The sequence below is a fragment of the Thermobia domestica genome, chromosome 11 (genome assembly GCF_964235325.1).
Source record: "Thermobia domestica chromosome 11, izTheDome1.hap1.1, whole genome shotgun sequence".
NCBI classification, from domain to species: Eukaryota; Metazoa; Arthropoda; class Insecta; order Zygentoma; family Lepismatidae; genus Thermobia; species Thermobia domestica.
This window is the reverse complement of record NC_137464.1, coordinates 199,563,205-199,580,205: the sequence shown is the minus strand read 5'-3', so window position 1 is coordinate 199,580,205 and position 17,001 is coordinate 199,563,205. Positions and strand designations below refer to the sequence as shown.

The 17,001-nt window shown below is 35.2% G+C and overlaps 1 protein-coding gene across 6 annotated transcripts in view; it reads right to left on the bottom strand.

The window, feature by feature from the left end:
• The window catches only part of LOC145664666 (uncharacterized), an 828,415-nt gene that overhangs the window by 279,718 nt on the left and 531,696 nt on the right, over positions 1 to 17,001 (bottom strand). For all 6 annotated transcript variants that reach the window (XM_081731506.1, XM_081731510.1, XM_081731507.1 and 3 more), the window contains exon 3: positions 3,541 to 3,930. The gene's annotated coding sequence lies outside the window, so the exon portion shown is untranslated. The remainder of the gene's footprint in view (positions 1 to 3,540; positions 3,931 to 17,001) is intronic.

Here is a 17,001-nt window from a genome sequence, read left to right as displayed (position 1 = left end):
TGATCATTTATATATTAGCGAAGTGTTAAAGTGTTACGCGTGATAGTTCTCTGAAGTGAGATGTAGTTTAATATAAGATTAGTATAAAGGAAAATAGATTGATCGACACTTAGTATATGTAGTTCTAGATGGGTCTATACATTTTACACATCCATAGACCCTAATAGGTCTACCACTTTCTGCCGAATATTCTATCTCAGTCCCGGCCGAAATATTAAAGAATAACAGCATCTGAAGAGACCATGTAAAATAACACAGTCCTTAGTACATGCTTAGGTATTGCATACATAGATTTAGTTTTGCCAAAATGGTGCATAGTTGGATTTAGCGAATTCCATTAAAAAAAGTCTCACATATGTGTTTTTCTGTCTACAATTTTATTAATCTATGCCTTAATCAAATGTAAAGAAATATAAGAGAATAAATAAGACATTATCGATACAAATTGTCTCGATATACATGGGTAGTTCAATATATGTTTCCCTAAGCTATTTTTAAGATACATTTCTGGGGCTGAGAATTAAAGTAGTATACCGTTAAGTCATAAAATATCAATTTCACACGAGAAGCGAAACAGTGTTTTCAAGACAATATTTTATTGAATTGCGTCGATTGTTTATTGACGGAAAAATGGTTCACTTCCTGCGTTACAGTTGCCCACATCTCAAAATGTTCCTAGTGTCCCTCGTACTAATGTAAGTAAAGAAAAATATGATAACTCAATTTTGGCCAAAAAGTGACTTGCATAGTTTACCTCTCAGCCCCAAATTTGTATTGTAAACTATACATACATGTGTAGGTGGGTCCTTCCCCTCTCTTTATATAATCCTCATTGAGATTCAGGCATTTGTCTCGTCGTTGTACCAATTTGTACAAACCCTTTGCAAAAAATCATTGGTCTGGGTATTTAGCACTCTCCTTCAGTGGCGGCGCTAGGCTCGTAATAGCAGGGGGCAAGAGGAGAGGCAAGAAAAATTTTGAGGTGGCGAGGTCATATAGATTTCAGTGGGAAATTCTACAGCAGCAGTTTTTTGATCATGAGTTTACCAGTTATACATAGAAAAATGGGGGGAACGAAGGAGGGGCGAGAAAAAATATTGGGGTGGCGATCGCCCCTCCTCGCTCCCCCTGTAGCGCCGCCACTGCTCTCCTTACATTCTACTTCACTTCTCCATCACCAGTTGACAGGAAACCAGCTCCCTTATATCGAACCTGAACTCATATTCTGGTAAATGTAATTCGACATAAGCGATTTGGTCTCTTCTTGACTATAATACCTATCCCCACTCAGCACGCAAACAAGACCCAAAATTGAAGAATTACGGTCGGAACGGCTGCCCATTCTCTATGCAGCCTCAATTTAGCGCCGAGCTACTTCCACCTTTTTCCGGTGTTAAAAAGTCTGCATTGCAAGGTGAACTTTTCGAAGCAGATGAAGATGTAAAGCATAATGTGAGGTGAGTATACTAAATAGCCAGAGTCCTAATTTTTGCAAAGGATTTGGATAAATTGATGCAACGGTGAAGAAAATACCTGAATGTTAATGGGAATTATGTGGAGAGTTGAGAAAAGACCCACTTACATATGTATGTATAGTTCACACATGCATCTTAAAAAATACATATTTTACAGCTTAGAAAACATATATTGAACGACCCACGCATTTGTTTTTTCCGCTCGACATTGTGGGTTTGATAGGCTCTGCTAAGTTCCAATTAACGAAAACATCGTGTCGAGTATTAAACTTAGTCAGTGGCGGATCTAGCTTAGGGCCGGTGGGCCTAGCCCCCCCTAGTTTTTCGAGTGACAAAAATAATTTTAGATATTATTTAAATATTTTTGAAAGTTTATAGTAAACTCATGATATACCTATCATAATCTGGTTTCAGGCTGGCCCCCTGTTTTTACCTTCTAAATCCGCTACTGAACTTACTGATTGCTTTTAGTTAAAGCAAACCGAAAGAATAAGTGTATCATCTCACCTCCCTCTGAGACCGTTTATAATATTGCTTTACTCGATAATAGAAGAATAATAATAACGTACAATAAGCTTTTAGTTTTTAATAATTATAATGCTTTATCTTTTAGAAATTTGATGCTTGGGTTGATATTGTTTAAACCAGAACTATTTGAAATAAAAACAAATAAAGGTTATTAATTACTTAAGTAATTAAATAACGACTGTTGCGAACACAAAATATAAGCAAATTGTTTTGTATTTTTTTCAATATGTACCATATATGTTATGTAAAATTAATTAACAGTTTTTAATAATTATTATTATACCATGATTCCAACAACCACGTGACCCAGGAAGAAGTTAGTAGAGAAAGGTGAAAGGTATAACAAATTTCCATGGCAACAATGTGTTATCTAGCCTCTGTGAAATCGAATCAGCTTACACTTTTTTGTTTGACAGTTGTCCAAAACGGATTGCTTTTTTGAAAGTATGGACAGACTGTTGCTTAGTATTAACATTATAACGTAATTTCTACTAAATTCTTACTAAATTACATACTTGTTTTGATCAAGGTAAGATATAAGGGATATTAATGATAAATTAGTGACGTTTTAGCTGAAATAATAAATAAATAAATAAATAAACATGTTGCTGGAAAAGAAATTATTATTTGTTGTATCTCAGTATGTTTAACCATGTTGAATACTTATGCAGTCTTTATTTTTTAGTCCACTGATTTTGTATTAGGAATTATTTTTTCTATTTTCTTTGAATAGAATTGGCATTTTAACAGTTTTGAGTTTTACTAATTTCTTTTTCAAATTTAGCTAAATGTCCCTTGCATTTTCAAAATAAATTTTGCTTTATAAATAAATTATTTATTTAAATTAAAATTTGATTATTAATTATTAAAACTGCATAAAACAAAATTTAAATTTCTCGGAGTGAGGGACACTTAAACAGACCTGAAGAAGAAATCGGTAAAATTCAAATCATGTAAAATTCTAGTACATTTGGAGGAAAATAGAAAAATAATTCCTCTTATAAATCAATGAGCCAAGAGACAAAGATGGCGTGGGTGTTCTACATCGTTAAGAAGCCCCGCATTAAAGCGAAATTAAAATACAGCTAATTTTACAGTAATTATGTGATATCTTCAAATAGATAAAAGGTAATCGAAAAGTGGAACAAGAGCTCGCTAGATAATATTATTTTACATGAGATATCGTTATCACGACTCACCTGTTTTCGATTTCCAGCCATTTAAAAAATCGGCATTTATTTTTGCGCTTCTAAATGGCTGCAAACGGAAATCTACTAGGTGACTCGTGATAATAGTACCTTATGTAAAATCATATTGTCTAGCGCGCTCTTGTTCCACATTTCGATGATCTTTTATCTATTCGAAGTTATCACATGATTACCGTAAAATTAGCGGTATTTTAATTTCACAGTAATTAGGCCTCTTTATAGTCATCACTAAGATTTCACTATCCAAAACATATGTAAGAAACTTTAGAAATAATGTTGTAGTAATAATAATAATAAAGATAGTAACAATAATAGTATATTTTACTCACGTTAGTTGCTGCTCCTTTCTATATAAAACGGATGAAAACACTTCTTAGATTCTTCAAATGAGAATCAACAATTGTGGGGGGAGGCAGAAATAAAATCTTATTGTTACTTTCTTCTTTACTTCAACAATCACCAGGCCTCAAACAAGCGGAGGTAGTTCATTCACAAGGTTCGAATTTTCGTTATTGTTGTTGGGAAAATTGTTGATGATTGAAAGCAACACAGAACAACAATTGTTGGAAGGTGTATTGTTGTTACTTTTTTTTTTTATATATGTGTGTTGTGTATATGGGAGGGAGGAAGCGTAAAGTCAAAAAGTCTTCTGTTTGTCCACTTGTATATTATTGTTGTTGTTGTAGAATACTTCCATCCTCATCATTGTTCCTTTACACCTGCAACACAAACATAAAACAAACAATCACTGATTTTGTTTCCCAGCAGACAATATATAAATATCAATGAACTAAATCACTAAAAAGCCTGGAACGGAACCACATATCAATTAGCTGTGAAGATATTTTTGTTGTACATTTCTTTGGATATATCACTTTTTAAATCCACATTTTGGTATTATAAACTTTATGGGAAATAGAACACGATATAAAAGGTCGAGATGCACGTAAATATAACGCTCACACTATTAACTGAATTCTAATCACAAACAAGTGTTTGTGTGTTTGTTTGTGCACGTTAGTCTCTTAACTGGTGCTGTAATGCGAAATCCCCCTTCAGCCCCCCTTATTCTTTTCTCTCAAATAGTTTCAACACGTTGTACCGCTGGTCACCCGCGTGACTCATCTATTCTTAGGTTCACGGTTTTGCCTCGAGTGAGTCTCTTGGAGCGTGCATGTATTTGTGTGTGTTTCAAGATTCTCTGAGCGTGAGCTTTGTTTTGTGATATTTCTTGTTCTCACAGAGGTCGCTTGTGTCCCTTACCTTTTCTTTGCTCTCAGTAACATCCGTATACCTTAGGGTTGCCACCTGTTTCTAGTTTGTCAAAACTGCCTCAATGTTCCATATGTTCCAGAAAACGGTGTTTGTTTAAGTTTAGCATCACTCTTCGGCATCGAGGCTATATGAGACGTGAACCTGCAGTTTAAGATAAAACCTTAACCACTGCAATGCGTTTAATGCTTCCTCACCGAGATTCGAAGCTGACACACCATGCAGGGAAGGGGTGAGTGCTAGTCACTAGACTGCCCGCGCATGTAAAGACATTACTTGTTTTTGATTTTAAGAGATAAAATCATTTCAATAAAGGGTTTTGATTTTAAGAAATAAAAACATTTCAATAAATGTTTTGATTTTAAGATATAAAAACATTTCAATAAAGGGTTTCGATTTTGGAATTCATTAAATAAGGAATTTTTTATTTTAAGAGATAAAAGAGTTCAATAGAACATAAAAACATTTTTAACATAACATGCTTCCTTTTTAAAAAATAAAGAAAATAAATCACACTATAAATAAAAAATAATTATATTTTCAATAAAATTTCTTTTAAAACAAACTATTTATGGATGACTAAAATGAAAAGGCGATGAAAAGTACGAAAATATTCTCAAATATTTCTTTTTAATCACATATAAATAATTTTCTTAAATAAAAATGTTTGATACGATTTGATTTATTTTATTTGTTATATATATAGAGCATAACTTAAGTAAACAAATACCGGGGAGTGATTTCTGACACCGAGACAAAACGATAAGTATACACTAATCTAGGTGTAGAAATGCTTCCTTTCGACACTATGACCACCCGAAAATTTGTCGGAAAATGCGAAAACAGTCATACTTCGAGAACAAAATGTATCAAAGTCGGGTAAAAGGAAACGTCATTTTTTTTTTTTTTGGTCGTAGACTCATTAATGTACAATTGGATGTAGTGCAGGGGCGGCGCAAGGGTGATCTCCCAAAAAAATTGGAGTATGTCTTCGAATATTTTATCAAAAGTTAGATATACAAAATGAACAACAATAAAGTATAAGATTTCAACAATCAAAAATATTACTAGGTTAGTACATCGTTCAAGTTAGGAGAACATTTAGAATTCGTAAGAAAGAGAAATACACATCTGTAATTGATCCACTTTGTCTCAGAGTACAGAATACACTCTGGGAGAAAGAATTTAAATAAAACAATATTTAATGTATTACAGTTTTGTAGGGTAATGGTGACGGATGATAACTGAACGGCTTCCTGTCCAAGTTACATAGTGTGTGAAAACGTAAAAAAAAAAAAAAAAAAAAAAGGCCCAGATTAGGCTTATAGCGATTGTGCATAGGATAGTCAGGTGTCAAGTGACGTGAAGTATACATGTCAAGTGACATGTATTAAAGAAACATAGCATGTATTACCTGACCAGCGAACGAGTGCGGGCGGCCGGTTTTGGAACTAAAATACAAGCAGCAGTGTTTCTAACCGGATTACTTGTAATCAGTCTATCACAGTTCTTTTTTTTTTTTTTTGTCCTGTTCATAATAAACCACTTCACGCATATGCTCAAGTCAGGGGTAGATCCAAGGGGCGGGGTGATCGGGGCAATTGCCCCCCAGAATAGGGTATTTTTTTAATTTTAAAAATAAAACCTAAGAATTTTCATCTTTGTATTATAATGTAAAATAAAACCTAAAATAGGTAGGCCTTACTTTTTTGTTTTACGTTGCAGAAGTCAAATAAAGCAATAAATTGCAAGAAATTACATCGGCGTTTTTGCTATAAAAAAAGGTCCTCCTTCGAAATCGCAGGTGGCCATTTCTGTTCTAGAAATTGCAGAGAATAGCTACTTCTCCTTTTCTAAAGTTATTTTACTTTTTTTTTTTTTTTTTTTGCAATATACTCTTTCCTTGATTTGACTTCGAACGACCACCCCCAAACATTCAGCCTGGATCCTGGCTCAAGTTTCAACAGTTATTGAAGTTATTTGCAGTACATCTTAAGTAACAAGAAAAAAAAACAACAACAAAAATACACTCTCCACATTAACTTGCGAACACACTAGCGTGCAACGTTTTACAGGCTGCTCCTGTTTTATAATGACATCGAATAAAACGTAATCAATTTTTATACAATCTGCTTAATACACGATAGAAGCTCACTGAATTGTCAATTGTGCCATGTTGTTCTTCAATTGGCAATTTCCATTCATATATCACTATTCACAATAAATATGCATTACTACAGGAATGGTTCACTACAACCACATAATTTACGGCGTTCTTTATTAAGCGGAAAGAGATTAGGCTATGCATAACATCCAAACTGCAGCTTTTAAAAACCGTTGGATACACTGCAGAGTGAAACTATCCGCTCTCCTGTCCCACCGCGCTTACCAAGAAACTGATGTAAACACAACAGCAACGCCATCCTCCCAAAACCGCACTGCTATCCTGGTCAGGTAATAGTATCCTAAAACGTAAAGATCATATGTGGTGAACGAGTGTACAAAGGATTCTCCAAATGACGACAGGGATTCCCACAAACTACGTGAATGCAATTTGGGCCAAAGTAAACTACATTGAAGGATTTTCTTCTTGTAATACGCAATTCCGTGAAAGTTCATAGTTCTGTGGACAGAAGCAACAAAAATGGACGAAACACGAAATGTTGTGTGCGTTGCATAACGATACAAAGATATATGCTGGGGCATTATGCTTGATTTATCCGTTGTGAAACATCCAGTGTTTCTTCCACGGATACTTTCGAGGGACTGTTTGAGGGGCATTTTAATATTGTAACTTGAATTTTTGTAAGTTCTTTTAAATTGAACATATCGATTTATAAGGAAAGAAATTTAAAAGAAAAATAAGAATTAGTGTTAAAGTACATATTTCATTACGAATTTACATTTTTTTATATACTTCAGACATTTTTTATTACATATTTACGTATTTATATTTTAGGGGCTGATATTATAGGAAAGGGGCAAGAGTACCCAAATTTTAATTAAACTTATATATTTTGGTAAAAAAAATAGTTACAACGGAAAACTTTTACATGGAACACAAAACTTGAACTCTCCTTTACGAAATGTGAACTCAACATTTTATACCTCTGCCCTTGGAGGAACTATAATTCGTAAAATGAAAACATTCAAATTCGTACTCTTGCCCCTATATGTGGGGCAAGAGTACGAAATCAAAGGGGCAAGAGTACGCACCCAAAAGAGCATTAACAATTATCACAGATGAAGGTGCCTACTCCTTTATATGATGTGCATTGTTCATACCACCATTCATGGCATCTTGCGCACTTGATCCAGTCTTCTATTGGTGGATCACTGTAGATGATATTGCATAATGGACACTCTTACACTACTTCTTCACTGACCTGAGGAGTTGTAGCTACAACTTCGGTTGTAGCTTTCTTGGTGCAAGATGATGTTTGCCTTTGCTCTTTGGAAGGCGCCGTTTCGAAAGTAAGTTCTGCTTGAAAGGAGAGAATGTCAGAATCTCTGATTGACATCGAGAAGATAAGATTTTTTGGTTGAGTTGGAGGAGGACTGACAACCACCAAAGGAGTGCATGATGAGGACGGTCCACATGGGCACCTGCTTACCTTCAGTGAAGATCCAGCTTTACTGGTTGGAGGTTTGGTAACCGATGAACGAGCAGCCGGCAGAGAAGTGTTTGATGTGGACAATCTGCATGATCTCCTGCTTGCTTCTAGTGAGAATCCAGCGTTACTGGTTGAAGGTTAGGTAACAGATGAATGAGAACGAGCAACCGGCAGAAGATTATTTGAAGTGGACAGTCCGCATGAGCTCTTGCTTGTTTCTAGTAAGAATCTAGTGTTACTGGTTGAAGGTTTGGTAACAGATGAATGAAAACGAGCAACCGGCAGAAGAGTGTTTGAAGTGGACAGTCCGCATGAGCTCTTGCTTGCTTCTAGTGAGGATCTAGCGTTACTGTTTAAAGGTTTGGTAACAGATGGAGGAGGACGAGCAACTGGCAAAGCAGTATTTGATCTGGATGCGCAGCATGAGCCCCTTTTTACTTCCAGTGAATCATCCGATGAACGATTTTGGGCTTTATTCAGGTCTGATGCTTGATTTGTTGCTTCAGGAATGCTTTCGTCTTCAGAGCTGGCTTCTACATTTAAATCTACCACATCCACAAGAGAAGGAAGAAAATGTTCTTCAGTGAATACATCTGGATTCAGTGGGACAGCTCCAGATTCTTGAAGGCTGGATACCAATGGTTGCAGCTTTGTAGTAAGCTTGAGTAAACAAACTCGCAACTTGGAATTAGGTGGGATGGATGATTCCTCATCCATTTATCACACACTGTTGAATACAAGGATTTCAGCGGGTCAAAAAATGAGCGATCTAATGGTTTCAAATTATTGCTGGGATTTGGTGGTAAACTCAACATCACTATCCCATTTTGCCTGCAGAAATCAATCCCTTCGATTGAAATGTGAGAGGTCTGATTGTCAACAAGTAACAAATACCTTTTTCGTAACCGAATTTGATCGCACATGTTGGTGTAAATAATATAACCATTCTACGAAAAGTTGTGAGGTGATGAACCAGAATTAGATATTCCCACAGAACCCGGCGGCGAGCCATCGAATAATTCTTATTTCATTTGTTTTGTGGGAAATGTCTGGAGAATAAAGGCACCAGATGCACTCACCAGGAAACAGCTGTTATGTTAACTCCAAAATCACTAGATACAGTTTTATTCACAACTGATTTTTAGTCGACTTTTGGAACTTTATGGGGAACCGTATTTATGCCAGTTTCGTACATGTAGATATCCCGTGGAGGAGAACCGTTTTGTCTTACCAGATCTTTTAGATAATTAAAGCATTCAACTTGTGGCTTGCTAAAACCACGAGCTCTCCCCAGACCAGTCTTTGAAGGCTGTCGCAAAGCAATTGTTAAATGTCTATGACGGAAAGACTCTGTCCAATTTCTTCCTGCCATTCGATTCACATGGCTAAAGGATATAGGGCAACTAGTTACGTTCAGCAAAATTGTTTGCCATTCTTCTTAGATCTTTTAAAGTTAAGTCATAGAAGAATTGATCCAGTAATATATTCCACTAATTCGTTCTCCATTTCTTCGTTAAATAGGCCTACTGGCTTTATTGTGCCTAAAGACGTTGCAGATTCTCATTTTTTAAAAAAAATCCTTAATTCTTCTTATATCAGTAATGGGAATGCATAGGATACAAAACAATCAGATATTATTTAGATCCTTTATAAAAATATATTTCCAAATTAAGCTTATTCCATCAGTTACAGGATGCTTGTCACCTACGAGGGTAACTTGAAAACTTCTCGACCTATCCTTGAAGAAGCTACATATTGTCAAATGTTAGGTTGGGTTAGCTTCATATATCTTTATAGGATCCCATACCAATCATTGGACTGATACCGCCTTATGTAGAGTCGTTTTAACGTATGATTACTAAAGGACTGACTACTACAGGAAACATACGGTAGTCGAACTTTTTAGTATGGCACTAATTCCGCGTCAGAACGACTCTGCATAAGGCACATTGAAATTTATTACTGAAGACTACTGACATTTAAGATAAAAGAGAACAAAGCGTAGTATTTCTGAAACCTGAATAAAATAAGCAAGCGTAACGTTATTCAATAACTGCAGATTTAACTATCTCACACGTTTATCTGTTTCGAAAACTCAAACACCACCTTAGATACTGTTATGTAAGGAATGGTATTTAGAATAAAAATTTATCCCTCGTACATAAGAAAATATCAGGATTCTTCAGAATTCTTAACGTTAGAGGCTATATATGGGAACCAGTATTCGTAAAGTTTGCCGTCATTCATTATTACAACGGAATCTACATTCTTTTTTGATTGTTAGATCTAAATCAAATTGGATTCTTTTCCATAGAACAGAAGGGGCAAGAGTACGCATGCGTACCCTTGCCCCGTAGGTATCTACGTACCCTTGCCCCTTCACTACACAATTGACTTTCCCGTGATGTTGTACAGCCAACTGTTGGAAGAAAGGCAATTTACTCCATCCTGTCAAACAATGGATATGTTAGAAACTAACGCTTTATAGTACTTTGAAATCGTTATAAAATTGTATAAGTTATTAATTAACTACTTATGTTCCAATATTATATCAAACTATTAGAAAAACGTAAATAATTACCTGGATAGCTTGTAGTTTGCCGCAGTACACTCAAACTTGTTTAGGTTCTAGACGCCACTAGCATCAAACTCCACGTGACGCATTATTGCCATACGCGAATATATTCATCTGATTTTAGGGAATCGTATCCTTGCCCCCCTCTACTCTACATCAAAATCCGGGGTTAGTATTAGCAATTATGAGGTCAACAGTATAAAGGGAAAATAACACTGGACCTGAAATATAGCCTTTGGATATGCTCTGGCCAACACTCTACACCAGGCCCGCAACCAGTCACAGAGGTTTGGGTGGGGCATGAATATGTTAGGGGGGCCAAGTCATTCTCTACCAATAGCTAAATTGTGTTTTTTGTATTAATAATAGCATTTTGTGTTAAGGTCTGGGGGGGCACGAAAAGTATAGGGGTCCAGGCCCCCCTAGCCCCCTTCTGGTTGTGGGCCTGCTCTACACTAAGGGATGTTGCTGTCTAGATTAATCTTTTCTATTTGGTAGTCCGCGGATCCCTGGAAGACCGTGAAACAAATTTAGGGGGACCGTGGCATCATTTACTCCTCGTAATTATAACATACTCAATTTTGCAAAACCAGCATCTCATAAGATGTTTGATGATGTAGCTACATTACGAGGCTTACGAATGTCCATACGCGTCATCAGCTTTCAAACTTTTCAACAGGTGCTCACTCTTTGGTACTTATAGAATAAGTAACATTTCTTTTTTTTTATTCTTAAAAATACAATAAACCAGTGCTTCCTCAATTGTGGGCTTCCCCTAAGAGACAAAAAGGGCCATAAAGCGAGCACAGACGACTGAAATAAAATTATCTGTGAAAGTTTTTTTTTTAATTCTAAGGGCGTCTTTTATTAAAATGGTTACCTATGGAGTTTAACGTGCGAGGATTGTGCACCGAGGCTACACGAGAAGATGACCGACAATAATGAATGAAGAAAGCGGAAGAAAACGAGATAACCTACTCACACGATGTTTGCCAACCATAAAGCCCACTTGCATTGCAATGGCGCCGATCCTGGGGGGCCGGGGGGCCTGGGCCCCCCAAAGCTCATGTGGACCCTCTAGTGTATTTATGAATATACAATATTTGGCATAATTTGAATGCAATTTGTCTTAACATCCTCATGTATATACATTCTGCGTCTGAGTGGGCCCCCCTCCAAATTTATAGAGAAATCGACGCCCTTGCCCACTTGTCGCGAGGTTAGATCGAACCAGAAACCTCAAGCACCAGAGGTGAGCGATCTACCACTGAGCCACCGTGTTCAGTTTCATTTCCTGTTAAAAAATATTTTTGTCCTTCCACGCAAATTATAAACACGACTGCGCTTATAGTCGCGCACTGCTCAACAATACACTATGGATTACAAAATCTCGAAATCATGTATTTTACACGTAGCCTTAATATTTTTCAAATAGTATTTCTATAATTAGTAAACGTTATTTGAGTAATTAACATTTTAAACCTTTTATGACAGCGCGTCAATTGGAAAAGACTCCGTGAATGATCGGACCAAAATGAAAAATAAAGAAAAGAAAGAAATGGAATATTTTCAATACAATAATATCAAACAGCTATTAGCTTAATTCAACAGAGTATCTATCTTTCTGTGCAATAGATAACTATAAAGGTAAATGGAAGTAAAATACCATCATTTGTAAGGAATTCTGTGAAAGAGAACATGCGACTTTAAATTTCTTAGATAACTTTACTCATCCAATGGATTCTGCACAGGCTTTTAGCAATTATACAGGGTATTTCTGAATAACACCGATAACGCTTGGGAGGTGATTCCAGACATCAAGGTAAGACAAAAAATATAGACTAACTTGGCTGCACAAATACTTTCTTTCCAGTTATAGGCTGCTGAAAACATGAAAAAATGAACTTGAGAAGTCCATAGCTCCAAAACTATGGAAACTACCGTAGTTGAGTCAAGACTCCACTTAGGAACTAGTATTTGCGCTATCCAAATATTCAAGTTTCAGAATCCTGATTTTTATAGAGGTAGTTGGTGAGTAGTTCAAATTATATGTCCGCAGGCAACTTCCTCCATAAAAATTGTTGCGTAAGTACCTTAGGATTCTGAAACATCTATTTTTGGATAGCACACATTATTTTCTAAGTGAAGTCTTTACCCGACTACTGTAAGTTCTATAGTTTTGGAGCTATGGACCTTTAAAGTTCATTTCTTTATGTTTCCGACAGCCTATAACTCCGAAAGGAAGCATTTGTGCACCTAGGTTGGTCTATAGTTTTTGTCTTATCTTGGTCTTATCTTCCGTTTTAATGTATACTTTTGAAAAAAAAAAGTATAAAATGAAGTTCTTAAAAATGCGATCTAGGGAGGAGAGCTGTGTCAATAATAAAACATATAAAGTATTACATATCTGATGAACTACTGCATTGGTTTTATAACAGTTGCTACTGTTTTGGTTACGTGTTGTTATTGATTGAAGTTGGGAGGAAAGAATCGAATGGTTTTCTGTATTACTTTACAGAAAACGGAGACATACTATTAATTCAACATATTTACAATTAATACTAATTATGCATGCATTATTATTACATGTTATTGAGTAGTTACGGAGAGCACTAAGTGACGATATTTCTCCCTACAAGCAGTGGTGGCGATTGGACGTTAAAAGTGGGGCAAGATATGATTTGAATATTTGTATATCAATGTTAGTTTCCTTGGTTGTTTCTAACATTTCGTTTAACGAAAGATTGTATAACTAAAAGGGTAATAGTTTTTTCAGTTAACATACCAGTAAAATACTAGTTCAGTATTGTATTTCAGATTTTATTAAGTAAATTGATAAGAGCAACGCAAGTAGGTAGGCCTGCTAGCCCTTTGCACTCATAAATAACGAAAGTGTTAAGAAGAGATTTCATACCTTGTTCATGAACATCTTAAAATTCTGTCTGGAAAATTGTGTGATTAGATTATATAATATCTATAATAAATTTGCAAAATAAATAAATAGAAAGGATAATATTAACCATAATAATGAATAATGGTTTTGTAGAAGTTATATTAAAACTGGGAACTAATGAACAATTTATATTTTTATTTCCACACATGCCATTAAATGTATGTTATTACTCTTAGAAAATTAAAGACAGTAAATACTATAAGTATATGCTACGACATTTAAAGAAATTCACAAATGCAATATTAATTGCTTTGAATTGCAATTAGAACGCAATTCCTGTAGCTTTCTTAACTCCACGGGAAGACAAATAACCAGTACGTACTCACGCAACGGCAAATATTATATGGCACAATTTTTTCTCTATGAATCAGTAACACATAAAAAAACTTTACATTTCCAAATGAAACTATATACATTAAGGGGTCACTTCAAAGCGTAGGAGGACAACTGACCCCTCTTGCCCTCTCTAATCGCTGCCCCTACCTCAATTGATATAAAGTAAGTGCAAGGTTATCACGTTAGCAGGTTTTCTTATTGCTCTGGCCAACCATGGTTGACCTTTGGCGGGAAGCAGCAGACTTGAGCACTGCTACTCACTGAAGCAACGAGAGTTGCCAGATTTTTCAGAGAGACAACGAGGAATATTTTATGAGTTTTAGATTTAAAAAAACGGAAGTTATGTGATATTCAAAGTTTATATATTGCAAACATTATGGTTTTCACATAGTAATGTAGAATAATTTTTAATTGGAAACAGGGCAGTTTCGTTAAAAAAACAATAACTGCAACACAGATTAAACAAAACAGGTATATTACAATTACAGGTGGGAGTTTATGTGATTCGGATCCCATGTTAAGCTGTAGGTTCTCGTCTTATATATACTCATTTAACTCAAATCCAACTAATCAACCAATCCAATGTCAGATAGAGACATTTAATTCAAATCCAACCAACCAACCAAGTATATTACAAAAATCTTTGAGTCTTTTGATTTATTTTAGCGAAGACTTTGTATCCCTAATAGTCCTACGTTTTTTTCTTGTATATTCGAAGCACTCCTTGTAGAACATATCGAAATTCACAACCAACTGGAGTTCTGCTTTTATTAGTTCACAGTAGTTATAATGTTCCTGACATCAGTATATTCTGCTTTATTAGTTCACAGTAGCTTCTGTTCCTGACATCAGTATATTCTGTTTTTATAATTTCACAGTAGCTTCTGTTCCTGATAACAGTATTTCGGGATTAATGTTGTGAAGGCCCGAAAAAACACAACGGAAATTTTGGGTTTCAGGTGTGATCCTGTTGGCGCTGCTGTCGATGTGTATTTTCTCATACCTCCCTCAAAAGAGGAAGGACAAGTTGCTATGGGCGACATCCTTAGATAATAGGATGCGGACAAGGTTCTTCCCCCAAAGCAAGGGGAAGGTTTCCTCCACAGAAGGTCGGCAGGGGTGAGGCCGAAGAATGTTTCACTTTTTTTCCGAGGTCACACTTGAAAAAGAAAGGCTCTAATCTTACTTGCTGTAACATATCTGCAGCATATATCCAATGTATTTCGCTAACAAGTAATATATTTAAAGTAACAGGTTTTTACATTTTAGCTTTCTGATTTCTGGTAAAATCCCTCTTTATTATTTGTATATTTTTCGAATAACTCAAAAAGAGTTATGATCTTATTGACACATACACACACACACACTGCACAAGTGAGTAAATTTGAGCAGTGAGAAATATATTAAAAAGTTGAGTATGTGAAACTTCCGTTCGTTATTATTACAGACTAGCAGAATACCTGGGAGAATACGTTTCATTTAGAACATAAAGGGCATCAAAACTGACACCAATCAACTTCGACAGTAATAGCGGTCATTTTCAATTATCTTTACATGTCACTATTCCCTCTTAGGAATACTAACGGGGTGAATTTGGATTTATACGGCATCGGCTGTTCATCTCAGCGACCACGAAAATTATGAATTCGACAGTAATATGATTATTGACGATATATCTCCCCCTCTCCTCTCCAGTTATACCTTCAAAATAAAATGATAAAAACCACCCCAAACCTCGTCTATGTTGAAAATTTTATCGAGGTCGGTCATCTGGTTTAAGAAGTGATAATAGTCACTTCATAGTCATAGTGAACATAGTCACAACATAGTCATTTCCATTTTGATACATATAGATAATTTGTTGTACTAGGAAACTGGTATTTGTTTACATACAGAATTTTGTACATAAAGTTTATATACAAATCTATATTAGAATATTAAATAATATTTTTTTTATGTTTTAGTGCATGAGTATTAGTGAAATTGCCTTCTGCTCTTTCTTTTAAGAAGTAATTTGGTTAAAATTAACAAGACTCCACCAAATCAAAGAACATATTAAGAACTATTTGTTGCAACAGAAACGCTTCATGATGGTAGGCTTGTAAGTAACTGTAGAAGTTCTGTAATTAATGCACATTCACGAATAAACGATTAAAAAGTGTATAACGGAAATGAGTGTAGACTATTAATTTTCAAGGATAATTGCAACAGTTTCTATTTTCGAGTGCTTTTCTTGTTAAATATTCGCGATATTGAAATTCTGAACGTACACTTTTGACGTGTTCAAAAATAAATAAATAAATAAATAAATAAAAGAAAATAAAAGTAAAAGGTTCCATTACTAGTAAAATTAACTTGATACAAAGATTTTTATTCTTCCCAAGTTTTACAGATTTTCCAGAAAGAAATTGGAAAAATCTGGTTTTACCAACAGGTTCAAAATTTCCAGAAATTTTACACTATTCGGGATTGATCAAAACTACGATTTAATCGAGACAGTGTTCACAGATGAAGACTAAGATACTAAAAACCAAATTATTCTTAAATGAAAGATTGGGATGCCGGTTAGATAAGAGATAGAAATGCAACCTGCTGCATAAGTGAAATCGTTGGATTACATTGTGAACAGTGTGTAGTTAATAAGTTCTTCTAATTATTATTTTTTTCGCACCAACTTTTAAAAGTATTTTTTAAAAATTTCAGGACTACCATTTTTTATTTATAACAGCAGAATACCCGTTCTTCGCACGGGGAGAATAGTTTCATTTTGGACAAAGGAGTAATTTTGGATTCAAACTGCATCGGAAGTGTCACTGGATGTCTCAGCAACCCCAAACACTATGGATTCGACACTACAGTGTAAAAAAATGAGATATATTGTCATTTTCCGAAGTTTTCTTGCGTTGTTTCCGAATACGCTGGACAAAAATAGATATCATCTTAAATGAATGGAATGCCGAAAAAAAAATCACTGTTTTATCAAAGCTTATGTGTAAGTCTTGATCTTGAAGAAAGTATCTGGCTTCATGACAGAAAGCAT